Below are 25,485 nucleotides of genomic sequence, written 5' to 3'. Positions count from 1 at the left end.
TAAAAAAATAATAAAAATAAAGTAAAAAATAATAATAAAATAAAAAATAATAATAGTATTTTTCTTTTATTCTTATTATTTTTATTGTATTATTATTTTTATTTCATTATTAAAATAAAAATAATAATAACAACATAAAAATAATAAAAATAATAAAATAAAACATAATAATAAAATAAAAATTAATGATAATAGTAAAATAAAAATAAAAATAATAATACAATAGCATATATTATTATTATTACTACTATTATTGCTATTATTATTAGTAGCAGTAGTATTTCCTCTACATGATCAATCTCTGATGGAATATATAGAATACCATCTTTAAGCTTTAATTCTTTAATTTAATGATTACAGTAAAAAAAACAACAAGCTTTTATTTTCTAACATTTGTTTAACACATGCACGACCGCAGGGAAATCTAAATATTAATTGCTATTATTTGGATAAAACGCCACCTGATGCCTGCACATGATTTATTAATGGCCCTTTCCTTTGTGATGAAGGAAGTTACAGTGAAGTCCTTTTACTCTAGGTAATGGGCCCAACAATAATAAGTTACATGGTCTTTACTTAAGGTGTTTTATTGTTCTGCTTGCAGCTTAAAATCCAGCGTGAAATATATCTATATATCTTGAACTGATTACATGTTCCTAATTCATAGCTACCTGATATTAAAATGTGGAAAGTATCTGTAAATGTAGATACGTCATTGACACACTTTGATTATCTTCAGAATATTTGTAGGATTATTTGACTTCCCTTACTTACAGGTTTCTTAGGGCCTGTGCACATGTTGCAGATTTGTCACGTTTTAGTAGCAGTTTTTTCTGTTCAGTTTTGGCACAAAACCTGAAGGGAATCCTGATAACAGCAAAGTGAATGAGCATCCTGGAGTCTCATGCACACAGTGCTTATCTATCTATCTATCTATCTATCTATCTATCTATCTATCTATCTATCTATCTATCTATCTATCTTTCATCTATCTATTATCTATCTATCTATCTATCTATCTATCTATCTATCGTCTATCAAATAGATAATAGGTAGATGATAGATAATAGATAGATAATAGATAGATGATAGATAGATAGTTTAATAGATAGATAATAGATATATAAATAGATAATAGATAGATAGATAGATATCTATCTATTATCTAGCTATTAAACTATCTATCTATATATCTATTATCTATCTATCTATTATCTATATATCTATTATCTATCATCTATTATCTATCTATTATCTATCTATCTATCTATCTATCTATCTATCTATCTATCTATCTATCTATCTATCTATCTATCTATCTATTCATCCATTATAAAACACTCATATCTCTTTTCTGTATAAGCTCTCGAGTCTATTGTGCCATATAAAGTTACGTAGTATATGAGTGTGTTTGGAATTGCATAAAGTTAAGTACATCAGGATCAGTTCACACAAGCATTTGTCTTTTTTCTTTAACATAGAATGTTAAAAAGGAAAAAAAATCCTTTGATTTATCCCATTGGTCCCTACTGAATATAAACTGATGGAACAGGTATTAGTTTATTATATTCAAGTTTGTTTTCCTTTCTCCAATTCAGGGGTCCTATAAATGTAACCAGACCCATTAAACGGGACGAAAATTGATACAAACTGATATTTTAGTCATCGGTTGCACAAAAAAGTTATGAACATTTTAGCCAAATTGTATCCCGCAAAATACAAAACAGGACACTCTGAAATATGAGAAATGACACACAGGCATAAAAGGCAAACGCTCGGTAATAGGCTGTGTAAGAAAACGGCACGTTATAAATTCAGATGCGACTGATAAAACACTTTGGCCGGGTATATAGATCCGGAATATCAATGTGAATGCGGAGCGCTGTAGAGTGGGACACAAAGATGTTTAATATTCCAGTAGGATTTCTCCATAGACTGCAGATATGTATAAAGCACGGTGGATGTTGGGTCGGCGCACTAGGCTTATGCCTATAGGGGCATCACATATGGAAATCTATGCCAGCAAAAAGATTATTGTTGTCATTTTATAATTGCATTTTATTTATTTTCTTTATTCTTTGCATCCGTAACATTCAATTATTTTTTTTTTAGAATTTTCGAAAGGATCCACAAATGGGCAAATACATTTAAAGAATTGTTTACTAAAATTTATACTAAATAAATAAACAAACAAATACATAAAATAAAATTCTGAGAAATTTAAAAAAAAAAAAAAAAAATAGGTTTTTGGTTGATAATAAATAAGGGCCTGGTAATCTATCTATCTATCTATCTATCTATCTATCTATCTATCTATCTATCTATCTATCTATCTATCTATCTATCTAATTTTTCTTTCTTTCTTTCTTTCTTTCTTTCTTTCTTTCTTTCTTTCTTTCTTTCTTTCTTTCTTCTTTCTCTTACTCTCTCTCTCTGTTCTTTCTTTGTTTCTTTCTTTCTCTTTCATTCTCTTTCTATCTTTCTCTTTCTATTTTTCTTTCTTTCTTTCTTTCTTTCTTTCTTTCTTTCTTTCTTTCTTTCTTTCTTTCTTTCTTTCTTTCCTTCTTTCTTTCTTTCTCTCTATCTTTCTTTCTCTCTATTTCTTTCTATCTTTCTGTCTCTCCTTTCTCTCTTTCTATCTTTTTCTCTCTTTCTTTCTCTTTCTTTTTCGCTTTTTCTTTCTCTTTCTCTCTCTCTTTTTCGCTTTTTTTTCCGTCTGCCCAATCTCTCTCTCTCTCTGTCACCTATGTTATTTCTAAGAAGTGTTTGTTTCTCTAGGAGTGAAATGATATCTGTCCGGCAGTCAGTTTTCGGTGTGCTAAGCAATAATTGAATCCCTGTCTTCCAGCAGACTGTTTTCGCGGTGCCCAGGGGGCAGATTGCAGTGCATTATAAAGCAGTTTGGTAGGCACTGTTTATAAACATTATTTAAAGCTGGCATTAACAAGAGATCTTCCTAGCCTGACGTGAAAAGCCCTTGTTTCAAGGCATCTGTCTTTCCTAATACATTTGCTTGGCACACTGAATTCTAACCATCTAACTGCTGGAAAATTATTTTTTCTTTACTGTGATCTCTAGATAGTTGGTAGATCATCTTTAGCGTCTGGGGACTGCTTAGGAGTAAAAAGCATCTGTGCCACGACTGAAAAACATCTCACAAAAAAAACAGTGTGCTATTATTTTCATCCAGTGAGCTGGAATTTAAGCCTAATTGTTCCTTTGCTTTTTCCCATAAAGGGTCGTTACGAGAAACTGTTTCTACTTGTGTTTGGATATTTACACCACAGAAAGTTTTTAGGTTTTTTTTCTTTTGAGTCACGTTCTGAAAATGAGACCCATGGACCAATTAAGCGCAGACTTTATCATGGAATATTTGAAACTATTTTATGTAAATATTTACTTTTAAGACTTTTAAATCGGTTACAACTAGGTTCACTCTTTTTTTAATTAAAAAGTTCTTTAAATATTAATTTTAGGTTTAGGGGTAGAAAGTGGTTGAATAAAATCGGGACTAATTTGTGTTTTTTAAGATGAGGTTGAACTCGGATGTTAAATTGTGAAGTCTTTGAATGAAAAAACTTTGAATTGATGAGTGAGAAAAGAATCGCAGCTTCGTGGTTCAGTATGGCTTCCGATTATTTTCCCTGACATGACTGGTGTCTAGAAGAAGCCATGTATGTACCGTATCCTAAATTGTTAATGAACACATGGAATAGATGCATCATTTCGGCAGATCTTCTAGGCCGTCTTGATTCTAAAACTCTTTGACAGCGGAGGTGGGAAAGGCCAAGCGAATGGAGATATTAAAAAAAAATTGTGAGATTTTGAGAACGCTAATGAGATAACAAAAAATAGAATGTGCTGACATTTTGCAAAAAATAAAAAAATACATATATTCTACTATATTTTCTGCTGATTACACATTGGGAAATAAAGGAAATCCAGAACAAGAGACAAGCTGGCACATGTCAGCGCTACTTTGAAGTAGTTTTCTAAAGTAAAGGCACCCAGGGATAGCAACAAAATTATTGTTCCACAGAGACCTTTCTCTCATTTGCATTTTATTTATTTACTGCATAAATTGTCACGCGCGTGGTAATTTATGCTCTAGCCAGCACAACATCTGCTGGGAGCGAAACAGGTAATGTGGCATTTAATAATTTTCCTTAAGAAAGTAATTCGGCGATTAATGATTAGATTAACAGACATTACATTTTTTTTTTCTGGGTGCACTCACTTTATTTGCATATTACAGAATGGATAAAACAATTTTTTTTGTTTGGCTACAATATATATATTTTTTAACTAAATTTATTAGTTGCTTACACTTATCCTTTTAACCCTAAAAATGCGAAGGCGTGATTATTTTATCACATGCAGTACCACTTTCTAACCAGTGGCGGTGTCAAACAGTGCTAAAATAGGGCCAAAAGGTCTAACCTCAAACAAAACTTTTTGACATGGGAATACTTTCGTGCTGAAATGTTTTTTTTTTTTTTAAATAAAGATTTCGATAATCTTTTCGGAAATATGATAGGAGCATTCAGACATTTTTATTAGATCGGTAATCTGAATAGAGCTAAACATAAGGATCCTTTTTTCACTATTTTTTATATAGTTTTCCAGTATATACAAGTGACTGTAATGATAAATAATAATGTAATAGAAATATATATTGGAGGAAAAAAATTCCATATAAATTTAATGAATTTAGAACAAACTTTTTGAAGTCATCAGATGAGGAGAAGAAAATTTCAAAGAGTGTCAAGAATGGCGAACACACTCAAGAAAAAAGCGGAACAAGAAATGTGAATTATAGAAGGTCCTGTGAACCCCTATAGAATAAAGGAAATGTGGTTTATTCAATATTACTGCCAGAAAACAACGAGTCATACAAGAAATTATGTACAAAATTTGGAATTTCTGAGCCAAAATTTTGCATTGAGACTTTGGAAAAATGTGAATAAATTCTAATTCTGGAAATGTATTCAGCACATGGGAAAATTATTTTATCCATCCTCTTCTTAGAAAAGTGTTGTGAGACACAAAAATACAAGAAATAAATTTAAAAAATATGGCAGACAGATAATATTTACTTTTTAGTATTTTTATCTACTAAATACCCCTAGTTTTCAAAGACGAAATATCGACTCATCTATGAAAATATAGATAAACATAAAGGAACTTTGCAGCAAATGTTTTATAACAAATAATGGATCCTAAGGCAGAAACGTCAGAATATAACATAAGGGTAGACACTGTGTTCAGGGTTATATAGTTTTTTTTATGCCTTCGTTCAGTATTTACCTTTAAAAAGCTGATACTGCTTCCAGGACTCTTAGAGAAAATGTAGGAGTCCTGCTTCTCACCCACACATAGTAATTGGTGTATGCCGACTGCATTTAAACTGCTTGTTAAAATAAAATAGGGGTTGCCTGACATTGAAATAGGCCAATCTGTGCCGGCTCCAGAAGCGATGCCTTTTCCATTCGGATGTAACAGGACTATACTAGAAGAGCGCATCATTGGATGTTACTGTTCTGTAGCGGTCTGTACCGGACACTGATAGATTATTATGCCTTTCTTCATTATTTTAAGGCCTTCCATGCCTAATAAAAAAAAAAAAAAAACCTTTAATCAGATCATAAAAAGTTATATATCCCTCAGTGTCTCTTGTACGTGGCCCTTGGATAGGTAGCATAGGATAAGTGTTGTAATTCACGCTATATGATACCACAGGTCATAAAACCCTAAAACCGGCCTTGACTTAAAACCTTTATTATTTATATAATTTTTAGAGATCAAAAAACCTTAAAACTGCTTTTAGCCTCAAACCCCTATATTTATATTACTTTATTTTTTGGATTGTTTAATAACAATATTTATTATTTCACATGTGACTTATAGATGAGAAATATGCAAATAGCCTCTTCAGAGAGTAAGAGGAATTATTTGCCTATTTAAATCCCCAGGGGAGGTTTGCATGGCCTACAAGTCTCTATACGCAAACTCTGTGCTCTTCCTATATGATACCACAGGTCATGAAATTCTAAATCCAGCCTTGACCTCAAACTTATAATTTTTATATAATTTTTTTGGATTGTTTAATAACAAGATTTGATATTTGACATGAGACTTATCAATAAAAAAATATGCAAATAGCCTCTCTATAGAGTCAGAGGAATTATTTGTCTATCTAAATCCACGTGGGAGCTTTGCATGTCCTATAAGTCTCCCTACTCAAACTATGCACTCTCCCTATATGATACCATATGTCACAAAACTCAAAATAAAATCTTATAGATGAAAAATACATTTTTCTATTCATGTGTCTATAAACCAAATCTTATTGCATTATTCTTAGTCACTCTTAGGTCAAAGGTGGAAGGGAAAATTAGTTTGTGCTCAACTGTACAAATATTTCACTGTCCAAGTTTCTCCAAAATGAAGAAAACCTCAAGAGATTGGAACAAGTCTAGATGTTATGTTGCAGTTTTTTTTTCACATATATTTTCAAAGCATGATGTTATTACTATCGACAAGACAAACTGCCTATGCAAAGTTATAGCGGCAGGAGGAAAGGATATCAGATTCTGCAGCCATTTGTAAAAATTTGCATAGGACTAGGTAGTAGGAAATAAAAAAAAAATACTTTTCCTGTATAAGAAAAAAAAATCTCTGATTCTACAACCTTGGTTTTCAAAAACACAGGAAATATTGTCATGATTTAGGCAGGAGCGAGAAAGAAATTACCAGCAGAGGGAGTATTCACTTATACAGGGCCAGGCCTGGTTAAAACGACGGTATTTGGCCTTTGCATGAAACAGATCCTAAATAAAGTGACATGCATCCTGCTCTATAAAAATATATGACATGACCTAAAATTATTTTAGACTTTATTAAACGAAAACATAAGATTTTTAGGAAAAATGAGTGAATCTGCCAAAATTCGGACTTGTCGGATTCCCTAAAATTAGTCTGGGTCTTTCAATTCTCATCATTATTTACTCAATATTATTCGAACTTGCCTTACGCCAGGCCGCAGAGCATAATAAACTTAAAACTGATTTATTTTTGTACTTGCGCTTGTTTTTTGTCTTGTTTTTTATTTTTTTAGCTTTTTTTTTCCCATTTGCGCCGTTGTTTTAATTTTTCGCCTTTTTTTTAAAGACTACTTTACATGTTCACCTTTTAATTTTTTTTTATGTCTGCCATTGTATAGGAGGTTTTGATTTCGAGATGTTTTTAGCTGATTCATCAATTGCGACCTCTTAAAAAAATAAAAGAATTGAAAAATTTGGTGTAAATGTACTCCCATTCCCCTCCTAGAATGATTTTATGTACACTAGTTATTCAGGTGGAAATTTTGCACTGTTTCGTCAAACGTGTGACTAAAAAGTTGCAAAAGTGGTCAATTTAAAAAACAAAGAGCTGATTTGATCTTGGGTAAAATTCATGAGTAGGGTTGAGCGACCTTGACTTTTTTAGGGTCGAGTCATGTTTCACGAAACCCGACAGTTGGAAAAGTCGAGTCGGGCGAAATCGGCCGATTACTGCACAAAGTCGAGGATCGGCCGGAACACAAAACCCTATGCACGTCAATGGGGATTTTTTTTTTCTTTCTTTTTTCTCTCTCTCTCTCTCTCTCTCTCTCTCTCTCTTTCTTTCTCTCTCTCTCTCTCTCTCTCTCTCTCTCTCTCTCTCTCTCTCTCTCTCTCCCTCCGTCCCAGCACAGAAAATCGTTTTACACATTCCAAATCGCTACTGCGCACAAGCGATAAAATGATGATAGGCGTGCACACCCTAACCCCTATGTCATCACTCTGCCCACGCTCCTTCATTGGCTGTAAAAATGGCGCTAAACGCGTCATACGAAATGCGACTTTGGCGCCAAGATCGCGTACCGCATGGCCGACCCCACACAGGGATCGGGTCGGGTTTCATGAGACGCCGACTTTACCAAAAGTTGGCGACTTATGAAAATGAACGATCCGTTTCGCTCAACCCTATTCATGAGCGCCGTGCGTCATTTTGAAAAATTTGGCAAAAAAATATCAAGAAATACTACAAGAAAAAAAAAAAAGAAAAGTGGCTTAAAAAATGCTCAAATAATTAATTACACCTATAGAGTATTCAAAAATAAACACTAAGCCTTAGGGGGATTGTTTTATAGTTATATGTGTGCAGTTCCGACGAAAACTGGTGCTATCGGCATGGTGGTGCAATAGGCATGGTGGTGCTATAGGCATCTTGGTGCTATAGGCATGATGGTGCAATAAGCATGGTGGTGCTATCGGCATGGTGGTGCAATAGGCATGGTGGTGCTATCGGCATGGTGGGCTTCACTTATCATAACTGTCTTTATTGCCCATTCTAACCAATTTTTTAATTTTTTTTTTTTTTTTTTATACTGTTATGAAAGTGTGCCGAATACTCTCGATGAGTTCTGTATTATGGCTCTGTGAAGTTGCGTGGAGCTGCAATACATTAGTTGACATGAGACCTTGCACAAACTATATTTGATGTTTAATGTGGAGCAGAAATAGACCATTCTTTCAAGAGTTGGCAAATAAGTTCCACAGACCGCCAACTTGTCTATTAGTACACTTTTCTTTTTTAGTTATACACTAGTTCAAGTATAAAAAAAGTGTGGTTTTGTTACAAATTGCATTTTCCATTGAGGAGCCATTTTCTACTGAAAGCCAAAGTTAATGGGACATTTTCCTTTCTTTCTGCAGTCTTGCTTTTATGCTTGACATCAATACACCAAATACTAAGGCGGCTTAAAAAAAATTAATGCTGATGGAGTGACAGTAGTCGAATCTGTACCCTCGATGCCAAAGGGGCTCCTAAGGTCTCTTTGCCCATAAAAATATTCCAGTATTAGAAATGTTACATGGTAGGGAAAAGGCCCATTTTACAGGATTTATTTTGGGGTACGGGAGCATCATGTTAAGATTCTGCTACTAGCCACAAGCATTTTTTGAACTTTCCTAAAGTTAATTTGCTACTTTAAAGGGGTTGTCTAGACAAAACAAGCTATCACCTATTTACAGGATTGGTGACAACTTACTGATTGGTTGGGGTGTGGTCACTGGGACCCGAAACGATTGGCAGAGCAGGGCACTTTTATCCTCATCAGAATGGAGCAACAGTGTGCATGCTCGACCATTGTTCCATTCATTCTCTATGTGGCTGTCCAAAGAGAATGAGTGCAGCGCTTGGCAGCCCCACAGGGAATGAATGGTGCAGAATTTGGCCATATGCACTCCTGCTCCAGTTATGACTCACATAAAAGTGCCCCATTCTGATGATCAGTAATAATTTACTGATTGATTGGTGTGGGTCCCAGTGACCAGACCCTGATCGACAGATTCTATTGGGGATGAAAGTGCCCTGATCTGTCTATTGATGCGGGTCACAGTGACCAGACCCCAACCAATCAGTGCCGGGTATTGATGTGAGAGACTCACGTGAGTTTCTTGCATTGCAGTTGCAAGTGTGACCCCGGCCTTAAAATGATACCTTGGTTGATGAAATCCATCTTGTGGTTGTTGTTTAACCTTTATTTTCAGTTTTGAGTTAATGATAGGTTCGTGCTCCGGTGCGGCCTGTGGCGGTCTTCATGTGGTACTCTAATTAGGTATTCATAATGCAGACTGCCGACAGGTCACTGATCCCTCACTGACCTGCCCCCTGCGCAGTAGCTGCTATCGGTGTGTATAGCTGTGATCCGATAGCTGCTACTGCACATGCGCCGGCGGCACCATGTTACTAGAGAAGTAAAAAAAAATCCTCCAAGATGGCGCTGCCCGTGCTTGTGCAGTTAGCAGCTCTCAGCAATCTCCTTCCTGGTATTTGGCTTTGACAAAACTTCATTGCTATACTTAGCTGTGGGTTACATTAGTTTAAAACGCATGTGCGTTTTTTGCTGTGGATTTTCAACGTATAATGTAAATCTATGGGGAATTCCACACAGAAAACCCAGCGTACCCGCAAGAAAAGTTGACTTGATGGGGAATTGAAACAAGCACCGCAGGTCAGTTTATGCTGCATTAAAAAGAAGCAGAGGGGGCTTGAGATTTCTATAAATTCCATCCATTTTTCTGGAACTGTTGCGTTTTTGCCACAGTGAAAACACGCAGCATCAAAAACGCAGCAAACCTCATCATGGGAACGTATCCTATTTCTTCTCTAGCTGCAAATCTTACGCCTGTTGTGCCCCTAAGGCTACATTCCCGCCATGAGCATTTGATCAGTTTGTGTTGTTGCAACCTTTTTGCACCTATTGTGTAAATGAGGTTACTTGCGCTTTTTTTTCATTGAGTTTTGATTGTGTTTTTATGGCTGCATTTTTTGGTATCTTGTTGGTATGTCTTAGTTACATAGTTACATAGTTATTAAGGTTGAAGGAAGACTGTAAGTCCATCTAGTTCAACCCATAGCCTAACCTAACATGCCCTAACATGTTGATCCAGGGGAAGGCAAAAAAACCCCATGTGGCAAAGAGTAACTCCACCATGGGGAAAAAAATTCCTTCCCGACTCCACATACGGCAATCAGACTAGTTCCCTGGATCAACGCCTTATCAAGGAATCTAATATATATACCCTGTAATATTATACTTTTCCAGAAAGGTATCCAGTCCCCTCTTAAATTGAAGCAATGAGTCACTCATTACAACATCATACGGCAGAGAGTTCCATAGTCTCACTGCTCTTACAGTAAAGAATCCGCGTCTGTTATTATGCTTAAACCTTCTTTCCTCCAGACGTAGAGGATGCCCCCTTGTCCCTGTCTCAGGTCTATGATTAAAAAGATCATCAGAAAGGTCTTTGTACTGTCCCCTCATATATTTATACATTAAAATAAGATCACCCCTTAGTCTTCGTTTTTCCAAACTAAATAGCCCCAAGTGTAATAACCTATCTTGGTATGGCAGACCCCCCAGTCCTCTAATAACCTTGGTCGCTCTTCTCTGCACCCGCTCCAGTTCAGCTATGTCTTTCTTATACACCGGAGACCAGAAATTGTGAAAAAAATGGGAAAATCCAGCAACCGCAAAAGTCATAAAACATCACATTTATTAGTAGATTCAAACATGAAAAGGAAAAATTTTAAAAACATGATAACGGTTGACGCGTTTCGAACTACACTAGCTTTTAATCATGACCTCTTGTTGGTATGTTGATTTTTAAATTGGGCTGCTTTGTTTTTGATACTTCCTGGTATTTTTCGCTTTCCAAAACTTTATCAATATTGTTAAGTTAGCCTTATATTTGATCTTAGTGACTAAAATCTTTATTCCATTAATCATAAGAATAATAATCTTTATTTATATAGCGCCAGTGCTTTACAGTTTAAATCATGTGTATTTTATTTTGGGAGCCTTAGGCTATGAGTCTTTGGTGAGTTTTTTGACACTGCGTATTTTTAAAAAATGGAAGTAAAGGTATTTAATGGGTGCAGAAATGCTGGAGAAAATCTACAACATCAAAAACTAACCAAAATTTCATTGTAGGAACGTAGCCAGATAAACTTGTATAAAAAAAATAATTATGATGTGATAAAAATGTAGTTATTCTAATTCTATTGTTTTTTTGTAGTGATTGGCGATGAGGGGTTTTGCAGCTGCCCGTGCACATTTTCTGAAAATAGCTGTTTAAAGGGAAATAAAGTCCAGAAATAAGCCCACGTTCCTTAATAGGACATAGAAAGGGGTTGTCCTATTCAGACTGATCATTTTAGCACTACATCATTTTGCCGTAGGATATATGTATTCAACACGCCTCTATACTTGATTTGATAATAAAACCTAAAGGGGTTCGCCCACAACAAAGTTCATTTTAATCAATAGATCTTGGAATAATAATAATTTCCACAATTGGATGTGTTTAAAAAAAAAAAAATGTTCCTGTACTGAGATCTTAGAAATGTTCCCCTGCTGTGTACTGTGTAATGGTCATGTCTGACCATGCAGGAACATGGTCTGATCATGGCACAGTTCCTGGGCAGGGACACACACAAGAGCATACAGACAGGACAGCATGGGATCACAGCTGATCTCCTGCTATCTTGTCTGTATTCTCTTTTGCTTCCCCCCCCGCCCACAAGGTGTGGTATGATCAGACCATGCCCTGTATAGTCGGTCCCGACCATTACACAGTACACAGCAGGGGCACATTTCTAAGATTATCTCAGCACGGGAGCATTTTCTTAAACACATCCAATTGTGAAAATTATTATTATTCCAAGATCATGGGAAAAACCCCTACGTAAAAGTAGAGTAGGTAGAGGCAATTCTCGTATAATGTGGTAAATCAATACATTCATAAGACTTAAGATACAACTGATATGACATGAGAAGTTCTAGTTTCTCTGCAATCCACTGATTGATTGATTTTTTGCCAGGCTATGCACAGCTGGTATGTAAGGTTGAGAATTGCTAAGATATCCTGTTGCAGGTGTATTGGGTTGGGTATTTCCGGTGCAGGAAATTAATTCATCTGAGCTTTATATTACAGGATGATATATATATATATATATATATATATAGTGCCTTGCGAAAGTATTCAACTGCCTGGAACATTTCAACCTTTTCTGACATATCATGCTTCAAACATAAAGATACCGAATGTAAAGTTTTGGTGAAGAATCAACAAGTGGAACACAATTGTGAAGTTGAACAAAATTTATTGGTTATTTTAAATTTTTGTGGAAATTCAAAAACTGAAAAGTCGGGCGTGCAATATTATTCGGCCCCTTTACTTTCAGTGCAGCAAACTCACTCCAGAAGTTCATTGTGGATCTCTGAATGATCCAGTGTTGTCCTAAATGCCTAATGATGATAAATGTAATCCACCTGTGTGTAATCAAGGCTCCGTATAAATGCACCTGCTCTGTGATAGTCTCAGGGTTCTGTTTGAAGCACAGAGAGCATCATGAAGACCAAGGAACACAACAGGCAGGTCCGTGATACTGTTGTGGAGAAGTTTAAAGCCGGATTTGGATACAAAATGATTTCCAAAACTTTAAACATCCCAAGGAGCACTGTGCAAGAGATCATATTGAAATGGAAGGAGTATCATACCACTGCAAATCTACCAAGACCCGGCCGTCCCTCTAAACATTCATCTCAAACAAGGAGAAGACTGATCAGAGATGCAGCCAAGAGGCCCATGATCACTCTGGATGAACTGCAGAGAGCTACAGCTGAGGTGGAACAGTCTGTCCATAGGACAACAATCAGTCGTACACTGCACAAATCTGGCCTTTATGAAAGACTGGCAAGATGAAAGCCATTTCTCAAAGATATCCATAAAAAGTGTTGTTTAAAGTTTGCAACAAGCCACCTGAGAGACACACCAAACGTGGAAGAAGGTGCTCTGGTCAGATGAAACCAAAATCTAACTTTGGCAACAATGCCAAACGATATGTTTGGTGTAAAGGCAACACAGCTCATCACCCTGAACAAACCGTTCCCACTGTCAAACATGGTGGTGGCAGCATCATGGTTTGGGCCTGCTTTTCTTCAGCAGGGACAGAGAAGATGGTTAAAAATGATGGGAAGATGGATGGAGCCAAATACAGGACCTTTCCTGAAGAAAACCTGTCTGCAAATGACCTGAGACTGGGACGGAGATTTGTCTTCCAACAAGACAATGATCCCAAACATAAAGCAAAATCTACAATGGAATGGTTCACAAATAAATGTATCCAGGTGTTAGAAAGGCCAAGTCAAAGTCCAGACCTCAATCCAATCGAAAATCTGTGGAAAGAGCTGAAAACTGCTGTTCACAAACGATCTCCATCAAACCTCACTGAGCTCGAGCTGTTTGCCAAGGAAGAATGGGCAAGAATTTCAGTCTCTCGATGTACAAAACTGATAGAGACATACTCCAAGCGACTTGCAGCTGTAATCGCAGCAAAAGGTGGCGCAACAAAGTATTAAGTTAATAGGGCCGAATAATATTGCACGCCCCACTTTTTAGTTTTTGAATTTCAACAAAAATTTAAAATAACCAATAAATTTAGTTCAACTTCACAATTGTGTTCCACTTGTTGTTGATTCTTCACCCAAAATTTACATTTGGTATCTTAATGCTTAAAGCATGATATGTGGGAAAAGGTTGAAAAGTTCCAGGGAGCCGAAAACTTTCGCAAGGCACTGTACAGTTAGTCCTCGGGTTACAATGGTCTCGAGTTACATCGTTTCGTGGTTACAACGCTTTATACGACGCCTCATTCCGACTTACACGGTTTTGCATCGTAAGTCGAACTACATGCAACTACGTGCAGTGGCAGAAGAATAGAGTCCAGTACTGTACACTGTACCCGGTTACACGAGGAAAACGAGTCTCCTGCACGCCATAACACCCTAATTATGTAGGGTACTGTGTTAGGATAGGTGTTTGGATAGGCTAAGTGTTTGCAGTACTGTACTGTTATTATGGTACAGTACTGTATGAATGTATGGTCCGACTTACATCGAAATTTGGTTTACGACACCGTGTAAGAACGGATCAAACTCGTAAGTCGAGGACCACCTGATATATATATATATATATATCTCTATCATAATGTATACCAATTATTTATTATTTAATACTGTAGCGTTTCACCCACTACGTGTCTTGGGGGACACTCGCTTGGCAGCAGAATAATCATAGACAGGCACGGTTTTTCAGATAAACAGTCCATGTGGTTTATTACACTCTCAGCATAAACCACTGTAGGCCATGTTACGTATCACAGACCTCACATAGTCCTTTACTTCATCATATATGACTTTACAAATCATTCATTATTCAAGCCTGTATCTCTCCAGTCACCGGGTGACTGCACAGTTCAGCAACTGTCCTATGTTAGCGCACACAGATCTTTTCCCCATACCAGGGGTTACCTCTCAGGAGCTCCTGCTCCACAGGTTGACTCCACGTCAGTCCCAGGTCCTCAACACGGACTGTCCAGGTCGACGGTCTCGCATTGCTTCCAGGACGTCCCCACTCCAAGGAGCCTCCAACACTGACCATCCAGGACCTAAAGCACACAGGCCACTCAGTGCCAAAGCCCAACCATGTGCTAATCAGGAATTCCCAGGATTTCTAACACAGGCTTCCAGAGCCTTGCACTTGGACCATTCAGATCCAAACACAGGAACTCTGTGACCCACACACTGGTCACATTACATACCCGTAACCACTCCCTTGGGTGGGAGTGTGGGTGTGTGTGGCTAGTTTGACCCTTCCATCTCTCATAACTAGCCCTGCCAGTCTTCCATTAGCATTACACAATTACTTGTGGGACTACAGGTCCCAGCATACCAACTTAACTTCAGACTGACAGCGCAGAGTGTCTTCCTCTGCAATACACACACCGGCCATTTACACTCCTGCCGGACTTTGTCTCATCACATTTATGCCTCCAAGCGCATCTTGAATCGCACACACAGCCCCCCCCCCCTGGCTGTAACGTGGGCTACTGCACCACAATACATACATAATTATACTTCTCTAAATAATTTCGTTATATGATGATGGACCTTGATCCTGATATTATTTGCGAACTACGTTCTGATCTTCGACTTGACGTGTGTGTGTGTATATATATATATATATATATATATATATATATATATATATATATATATATATATATATATATATATAATCTACTATATAATTGTCTAAGGGTACTTCCGTCTGTCCTTCTGTCTGTCACCGTTATTCGTTTGCTGATTGGTCTCGGCAGCTGCCTGTCATGGCTGCCGCGACCAATCAGCGAGGCGCACAGTCCAGAAAAAAATGGCCGCTTACTCCCAGCACTCACTGCCGGCGCCGCTTACTCCCCGCACTCACTGCCGGCGCCCGCATACACCGCTCACACAGGGTTAATGCCGGCGGTAACGGACCGCGTTATGCCGCGGGTAACGCACTCCGTTACCGCTGCTATTAACCCTGTGTGTCCCCAACTTTGTACTATTGACGCTGCCTATGCGGCATCAATAGTACAAAATGTAATGTTAAAAATAATAAATAAAAAAAAAAAACCTGCTATACTCACCCTCCGCCGCCTTTCTCGCTCCTCGCCACGCTCCCCGGACCGCTCCATTACAAGCGTCAGCTTGCGGTGCGGTCCCGTCCCAGGGCTGGTGTGCGGCAAGGACCTGCCGTGACGTCACGGTCATGTAACCGCGACGTCTTCATAGGTCCTGCTCCCACCAGCCCTGGCACTTGCAATGGAACTCAGCTTCAGGAAAATGGCCGCCGCGATCTCGATCTGCGCAGCATCCAGCGGCCATTTTCCTGAAGCCGACCACTACCATCTGCACAGGATCCCAGGAAGAGAAGAGGCAGGATGCAGAGGAGCAGCGACAAGAATGGTGAGTATGATACACTACAAGGGGCCCTCGGATCGTTAGGTGAGTATGTTTATTTTTTATTTTTTGGCCCTATACGTGCCTCGGTAATATACTACGTCACTGGGCAATATCCTACGTGGCTCTGCTGTATACTACAAGGCTGGGCAATATAATACATGGCTGGGCAATATACTACAAGGCTGGGCAATATACTACAAAGCTGTGCAATATACTATGTGGCTCTGTGCAATATACTACGTAGCTGCGCAATATCCTACGTCGCTGTGCTGTATACTATGTAGCTGGGCAATATACTACGTCGCTGGGCAATATACTACGTAAATGGGCAATATACTACATGGACATGCATACTCTTGAATACCCGATGCATTAGAATCGGGCCACCATCTAGTATATATATAATCTCTATCTATACAGCTCTGTCAAAAATCAAGAGACCACCATATCAAAACCCTGTCATGGGCAGCCCAATCTCCAGACCACCAATCATTTATAGAGGTCAATTGGACACTCACTACAGGTAGCATAAGGCTTCAGGGGTGCGGCTTATAGAGCAAGAGGAACAGAGCTATTATATTTTATATATTTAACCTGGAAAGGTAGGAAGTGTTTATATATAAAAAAAATAAAAATACAAAAATGTTCAAAATGGGAACAAAACAATATGGTATAGACAATCACATGCAAATAAAAGGGATAATAATAATAATAAAAATAATTTTTATTTATATAGCGCCAACATATTCCGCAGCGCTTTACAACTTATAGAGGGGACTTGTACAGACAATAGACATTACAGCATAACAGAAATCACAGTTCAAAACAGATACCAAGAGGAATGAGGGCCCTGCTCTCAAGCTTACAAACTACGAGGAAAAGGGGAGACACGAGAGGTGGATGGTAACAATTGCTTTAATTATTTGGACCAGCCATAGTGTAAGGCTCGGGTGTTCATGTAAAGCTGCATGAACCAGTTAACTGCCTAAGTGTGTAGCAGTATAGACACAGAGGGCTATTAACTGCATAAAGTGTAGTGGGATAACAAAAAAAAGTACTAAACCTGTGTTACAGAACGGACTAGCTGAATCCTTCCAGTGACTTTTGCAGTGACTTACGACTCATGCAGGGAAAACTGACTTCTTGTTTCTAGAGCTTAGAAGGATTCAGCTAGTCAGTTCTTAATCATGTGATGTCATAGACCTAATGGAAAAGAGAAGAATTAATTAAGTAGAAAGGAAAAATGAGCAATTGTAAGTACACAGTGCTATATAATATGATGACTGCAATATATTTAAGAGGTAAAAATTTGGAAGGGAGTACAAAAAAACTACTGTGATACTACAGGAATAATTAATGTCACCTCCCGAGCTATAACCTGTAAGAAGCACTTGGGTTGAACACAGTGCCTATGGCGTCATGGAGAGAAACCCTTTTGAGGATTCTAATAGTGCCAGTTATCATTCTAACTATACATTTACTGCACTTGTCACTGCTTTAAAATGATCAATGAGTTATCGTACTGTATCCTTAAATTAATTTTATTTTTTCTCTTTTTTTTTTTTTTTAGGACCAGTGTGAAGCCCTCACATTTGATTGTAGCAAATCTAGAACAATTTACCCCCTGCAGTTATATTCCTGGATTACAGCATAGAGATTGCATAGATTAATTTATCATTGGAGAAAATGGTTTTCACCTGAGTGACAAGGCCTGTGGTTCTGTCACTGTTCTTGTCATTGTAGTTTTGCATCAGATTTCGAACATGTTTTGGGAAATCTTTATTTTCTGCACCATATGACATTCCTCTAAGAATGCTTTCCCATTGTCAAATGTGATACGATCAAGACAAATGGTAATAGTTTTCGAAGGGCTCTCATAACACGTTGCAATTTGAAAATATATTTCAACCATTTGTATACAGTATATTGATTTCACACAAAAGAAAAAAGAGCACAAAAAGTCCCAAATAAAATCAGAATCATAATTTATTCAAATTGACATATAAAGCAAACAAATTTATAACGACAAAAATTCACAGACAAAGTAGAATAGCTAATGTCACAGGTGTAACACCCAGGAGCCACGTATATTGAAGTGGATGGAAAGGCAGAAAATGGCACCACATCAAAAAAATACAAGTGCAGGGAAAGAAATATATTCACAAAAATTATATATTGTTGGCTGGGAACACAATACTGCTCAAAATGCAACTACTATAACCATAAATAGCTATGGACAAAGATAATGATAAATATTTACATTGTGGTAAAAAGAGCAGCATGGTGACCCCACCAAACAAAAAAGGCAGTCAAAAAACTAGGTACATGTCACTTTAAAGACCGGTAACGTCACTGAGAGTGCCAGAAAAAACTTTTACCCATGGTCTCCACTGCGGTAACCGGAAAGTGCAGCCCCAATGCGCGTTTCGCCTGGGCTTCTTCAGGGGGCTGTGTATATATTGGTAGAAGAGAAGATAAAATGATTGAATTACATCATACAGACCCACGTTTATAAAAAAATGGCGTAATTTTAGTTAATTTATAAGATAAAGCTAGATTAGTATATTGATGTCTGTTGCCACATATTTATTACTGCAAATTCCCGTCTTTGATAAACCTTAAGGTTAGGGTTAGGGTTGGGGTTAGGGTTAATTAAATTTCACACTGAGGAAAAAGGCACCACTTTTTCCAGGGTCTTTGTGGAACAGAGATATGACTTTTTTTTTCCTGATTTACATTTTTATGACTTATTTTTCCTAATTTGTGAAACTTTTTAAAAGTTATATTTCGTAGGTGCATCCACTTTTACCCCAGTTTTGACATGCATTGCTCAAAGGATTCTCAGAGCAGATTAGACACTTTTTTAGAGTAAAATGCACCCCAAAATTAATAACTGTGTGATAATGACTTTACTACATTCAGTGTATTAATTTCCTCTTGCTTATAAATCACCATCATATTTTGCATGCAAATAATCTTTCACAGGATAAAACTGTCTTGGAAGTGCCACATAGAAGAGGTTGCTACTAGCGATGGGCGAACGTGCTGGGATAAGGTGTTATTGAGCATGTTTGGGTGCTAACCGAGTGTCTTCGGCGTGCGCGAATAATATTGTCAAGTCTCCGCTGCTGCATGTCTTGCAGCTGTTTGACAGCCACAACACAAGCAGGGATTGCCTAACAAACAGGCAATCCCTGCATGTGTTGCAGCTGTCAAACAACCATGAGACATGCAGCTGTGGGGACTCGAACATACATTTCGACTATGCCAGAGACACTCAGCACACGAGCATGCTCTGGCAACACCTTTTCCGAGCATGTTCGCTCATCATTAGTTGTTACCACTTAATTCAATGTATGACCCTATAATGAGTCTTATAATATGACCAGGGTTAATATTATTATTATTATACATTTTTATAGCGCCATTTATTCCATGGAGCTTTACATGTGAACGGGGCAAATATAGACAAGTACAATGAACATGAGTAAAACAAGGCGCTCACAAGTACAGGAGGAGAGAGGATCCTGCCCGCGAGGGCTCACAGTCTGCAGGGGATGGGTGAGGATACACTAGGAGAGGGTATATCCCTTAGTTTTCCTTCATTCTGGAAGAAAACTAAATTGCATTCTATTTTCCTATAGAGCCTTGCCAATAAGACTCAATATTTAGCTTATCTCCTTTAAGAACACTTGTCACCTACTCAAACTATTTGAGTAAAATATCTTGTAAAAATCCGTGATCTCTCCTGATTCGGCTACTTTTTTCCATTTTGCTCTGCGTCACTCCATTGCAGAGATATTCACATTTGTTGCTTTTGGAGTGCAGTATGTGGAATCTCTGCTTGCAATGCAATTGAGCATTTCTTCAAAATCTTTTCTAGGGGCATGCACTTTTACCTTTTCCTCCCAGATCCTATCAATCACCACTTGGCAACTGATTTAGCAGTCTCAGAAGCTGCCATGCTGTGATTGACAGCGTCAAGGAGGGAAACTGTCCACCCCAGAGAAGACTCTGCTTCTAGTTCAACTGGGCATTTCTTCAGAGTTTTCACACACTGCTCTCCGAAAGCAACAAAAGCGAATGTCTCTGCAATGGAATGATGCAGCTCAAAATGGAAAAAACGGAAACAGTAAAAATATATAATGTTTTTTGAGCAAGGTACAGGTCCTCCTCAAAGCAACATATTCCCCTATATTCTTACAGAATTTGGCATCAATTTTTTTACCCAGATGGCCTCTGTCCTATACAGTAGGAACCAATAGGATTAGGATAGAGCCATAGAAGCTATCAATATGCTTTTGTACTGTAAAAAGCTTCGGGGAAGGCATTGGCTCTATTGATATAGTCCATCTGTGCATGGAGCTTTACTGTCAGTACTCCATGGGAAAAAGAATTCAAATTAGCATTCTTTCAAACAGAAAGACATTTTTTACTAGCAGCACCTAACACAAATAGTCAACCTATAAGTAAATGTTCAATCCTTTAACAACTTTTGCAATATGACCAGGAAAATCGGGCCAAGCCAGAAAGTAAAATTTAAACTGTGCATCTGGAGGAATCTCACTCAAACAAATCTCAAACAAACATACATGGTCATACAAGATTCATAAAGATGTTGTCCTTGGACAGTTTCAAACCCAAGACCCTAGTGCCTTATAGCAAAAGCACTGCTAACCACTGGATGTTTCAATCAGTACCTCTAAAATAAAGCCCAATAAAGAACATTTTAAATAAAATTTGTCATAAATAATAACAAAACAGTATGTGACCATATGTTATTTAAAAAAGTGTGATTTGTTTTCATGATATCATTATTTAAAGTCCCTCTATGTACATTAATTTCTGTCTCATGTGTTCAACTGTTTCCCTGAGGGCATTATCTTTGCAATAAAAATGAATCACTTTTTTTATAAGACCTCCCCCGAGGAACTGTGCAACAATGCTGATGCTAGGAAAGCTGGGCTGCAGTTCAGTGACAATGCATTCATTCCAAGACAGCTGTTGACATTTTCTCCATCATATTTATTTTTCTGTCTTGACCATGTTTATTTGGTCTTATCAAAAGAAGCATAGAGTTGTCATTTTGTCAGTCATTTCAAACCTCCACCTACTATAATATTACGATTTGCTTACAGCAATAGTAAGATGAAATTACAATGCTGTTCCATTAAGGTCTCCTATTTTTGCTAATAGTAAGCCAGTACTTCTGATAATAACATTCAAATTTCTAAAAAAAAACCTTTCTTTAAATATTAATTTTTAAAAATGCCTCTTTAGATAGCAATATCCCTTTAAAGGAACACTAGACGTGGAAAAAAAAAAAAAAAAACAACAGAGCAATTCTATTAATTTTCTATTAATTCTATTCTGCAATCAAAACTGAGAACTAAAAAAAACAAGTTATTTCCAATAGAGCCCAAAAGATCTGTCATTAAGCCCTCCTCTTTTTCTCTATCTAATGTCTGGCTGTAAGACAAATGACTGTAACAGGACTCCTTATTTAGAAGACAAATAATTTTAAGCTACATCCCATGATTAAAGCCCACATTTTAGTTATCTACCAACTGAAGCAGGCAGGTGAGGCATGCAGGAGGCAGGTAGCAGAATTACAGGAAACTGCCAGTGGACAGAAGACTGGGAATGGGTAGCTGGGATACTGGAATCTACAGGCAGAACGGAGATGTCCTGGAGACCCCAGACAGGTAGCAAAGGTACTGGAAGCCGTAGTCAGGCAGGAGACATCCTAGAGACTGCAGACAGGTAGCAGATGCACTGCAGACATATAGCAGAAGCCCTGAATGCTACAGACACACAGGAGAGGTCCTGGAAACTGCAGACAACTAGCAGAGGTGCTGGAAGGTGTAAGCAGACAGGAGAGGTTCTGGAGACTGCAGACCGGTAACAGAGGTACTGTAAGCTGCAGGCATCCAGGATGTAGGAACACTAAAGTCTTAATACCAAGACACAGGTGTGTGTCTTGGTGAGCCTTATATAGGCCCAGGCAGATGATCACATGGGATCATGCCGGGCCAGCTACAAAGCCCAATGTGAACCACAACACAGTTTAGTGGAACATGAGGAAAGCAAAGACCAGATCTGGAACAGGTCAGGTGAGTAACACTGGAGAAAAGTTGACAGATTCTTGCTAGCCATTAGGAAGGCGGATTGAACCAGCCAGGAAAGAGTTTTCTTTTTCCAAGGGCCCCATAGTATCTGCATGCTCTGGTTCAATAGTTTCTATGCCCTTGAACCTGGGATAGCAAGAAGAAGGCTGAAGATAGAGATCAATGCTCTGTTCGCCTGGTAAAGTGGTTGTCTGATTTGTAGATGTCATAGTAGGGGCTGAATGTCATTGCTGCAGGAGAAATTAAGACTAGGTGTCGATTTTTTTTTTCTGATATAACAGAGTTACATAGAGATATGTCCTATCCTACATTACCTTATCTTTTGGCCTTAAATATGCCAAGTTGACTGGCGCAAGATGATCACCTTTGAAGAAGAAAAAGTATGCTTTTGAGATACTCTCTCGGGAGATATTTACCGTATTTTCCGGTATATAAGACAACTTTTTAACCCCTGAAAATATTCTTAAAAGTCGGGGATCGTTTTATACGCCGGGTGCAGACCAATGTGCATATGGTAGGTGGGGGGGAGTGGTCCCAATGACAAAGAGAGGGGGCGTCTCACAGGAAAGTGTGAGTGGAGTATCCCCCTATTACCTCATTGTGGCAGCGTGGGGTTTCTGTGCTGTGAGACGCCCCCTCTCTTCGTCATCGGGACCACTCCCCCCCAAAAGGCACATTAGTCACCAGCCCTATAGGAGGACATATGGCATATAAGAAGACTCCTGACTTTTAAGAAGATTTTATATTTTAACTGGAAAAGTTGGGGGGTCGTCTTATACGCCAAGTCGTCTTATACGCTGGAAAATATGGTATGTTAAAGGTGTCTACATGTGGACATTTTGTGTTTACAATGTGAATTAGTCTGTCAAGAGTTTTACTAGCATAATGTAATCATTAAATTTGTGTTGTGAGAAATTGGAGTCTTTTACAAAATGTGCAAATGAGATCACCGATTTACACAAAACACGAAGGTAAGTGTTCACTAATCAATTCAATCATTTACCCTACAAGGAGAGATGCAACGCCAGGATGAAAAGTAAAAAATTATATAAGTTATTAAATAGTTTAAAATGCATATTATTTATTTTATCATAGTATATGTATGTACACAAATTCCCATAAAACAGTGAGCACAATAAGTGGGTCTCAATGGGATAGCAGTATATATTGATGAAACTAGGTTACAATGGCAAACAGGTATTCAGTATAAAAAAATAATGAATACAAAAATGTGTGTAAAAGTTTTAGGCCATGTGTATAATAAATGATCATGATCAATATGAGACTAGTGTAAAAATACTGTTCTACCAACCTACCAAACAGTGAAGAGTAAGAATAAAAGATATACATTTCAATCCCATTGTAACATCAACTTGTGTTTCGCCCTTATGCTTCCTCAGGGGGGACTACGATGAACTAAATAATATGTATATTAAACTATTTAATAAATTATACACTTTTTAATTTTCTATCCTACTGTGGAATTTTTCCTTGTAGAGCTAAAAATTTGCAAAAAAAGGGAAGAAATTTGAAGACCTAAATTGTGAAAACTGGTCCAGCACAAACTATAGTTTTTTAGTTGTCGGTGGAAAAGGGTTTTATCCAGCAATTCAATTCTACTGAATAGAGAAGTGATTTAAGAAACTGCTCTGGGGTTGCGAAGAAATCCAGAGAACGCTGCTTCATTAATAGATACTCAATAAAAATGTAAGGATATGATAGTGTACTTTTATCTTGAAGGTAAGCACATAGATATTTTCCTTTTCACTGATGATGCATGCGGCTCTAAGCAATATGAACATGAACACTTCCTCTTCCTTCCCTGCGACTGGACATTTATATTAAGTCTACGGCTTCCTTGTCTATAGCAGGATCACCACGAGAAATTCAAAGCTTTACTTACGTTTGCCGATGTCAACACAAGGAGTAAATAAAAAAAAAAGTATTTTTACTCTGCAAATATTAGTTGTGCCTACACCAAGTAAATCTGACTGTCGGGACCGTGTGAATTGAATATATTAACATTAAAGTGTATTTGCGAATATACGCACACTCAAATCCAGCCAGAGCCCTAGGGATTGGTAGTATAATGTTAACTCTTACCATGCTGGCTGAAACATAATTGATGTTGATTTTTATTGATTTTAATATGTCAATATATATACTTGAATAAAGGAAAATCAGGATAGCTGGTAGAACGTATTATTTCCTTGAAATAAGCATTGAAAAATTGCAAAAAGTTTTTGCTTCTTTTTTTTACTGATTATATCTAGATTATGTCTGTGCTAAAATAACATTTTTGCGATACATGGCATAAAAGCAATCAAAATAATCAGGATCTGAAAAAAAGGTCAATATTTTCTAAAAAGAACTCCACTTTTGTCCGTAGCCTATGAATACCAGACTCTACCCATGAACAAGAGTGAATCTCTTTTTTCGAGCCGCCCCCCCAAAAAAACTTGCATTTCTTGTGTATTTGTCATTGTGAAGGCACAATAATTGTAAAAATTACAAAAGCAAGTCCTCAAAATCCAGTCATTTAGCTGCAATTGTCTACTTCGCCATGTGTATGAGTTGCAAACGAGTATTTTTTTTGCACGTGTTTTACTAGTCAGATTTTACATATGTACATGCCAAACCTGTACAGCACCCTTTTGCACGTGCTGGCTTTTGATCAGGCATTTCTTATCTTGTCATCTATGAGAATGGGTTTGAATTTTGTAAATAAAGGGCTTAAAAAATGTAGACATTTAACTGTTCTTGTCTGTTTTTGCACACCTATTTAACTGGTCCATTTTCACAAGCCTACATACGCACCTGCTGTGACAGTTTGCTTTTTTTACATGTACTTACCTAGCATGTCTTGATGAAGAGGTTGTCTGGTCTGAATTGATGTCTATAGTCATATATGTGTGACTGCAGACTTATGAATCCCCTCAGATCACGCACTGTGCCCTACGGAGATTCCTCGGTTTTTAG

At 37.6% G+C, this 25,485-nt stretch overlaps 1 long non-coding RNA gene across 3 annotated transcripts in view; it reads left to right on the top strand.

Annotated features, from left to right (window-relative positions):
• Positions 1-25,242, top strand: part of LOC143807067 (uncharacterized) — a 28,194-nt gene extending 2,952 nt beyond the window's left edge. For all 3 annotated transcript variants that reach the window (XR_013221642.1, XR_013221641.1, XR_013221640.1), the window contains exon 3: positions 17,949-25,242. This is a non-coding gene — a long non-coding RNA (uncharacterized LOC143807067). The remainder of the gene's footprint in view (positions 1-17,948) is intronic.
• The last annotated feature ends 243 nt before the right edge of the window (positions 25,243-25,485 follow it).

This window comes from Ranitomeya variabilis, chromosome 2 (genome assembly GCF_051348905.1).
Source record: "Ranitomeya variabilis isolate aRanVar5 chromosome 2, aRanVar5.hap1, whole genome shotgun sequence".
NCBI lineage: Eukaryota > Metazoa > Chordata > Amphibia > Anura > Dendrobatidae > Ranitomeya > Ranitomeya variabilis.
This window is presented reverse-complemented; position numbering and strand designations above follow the sequence as displayed.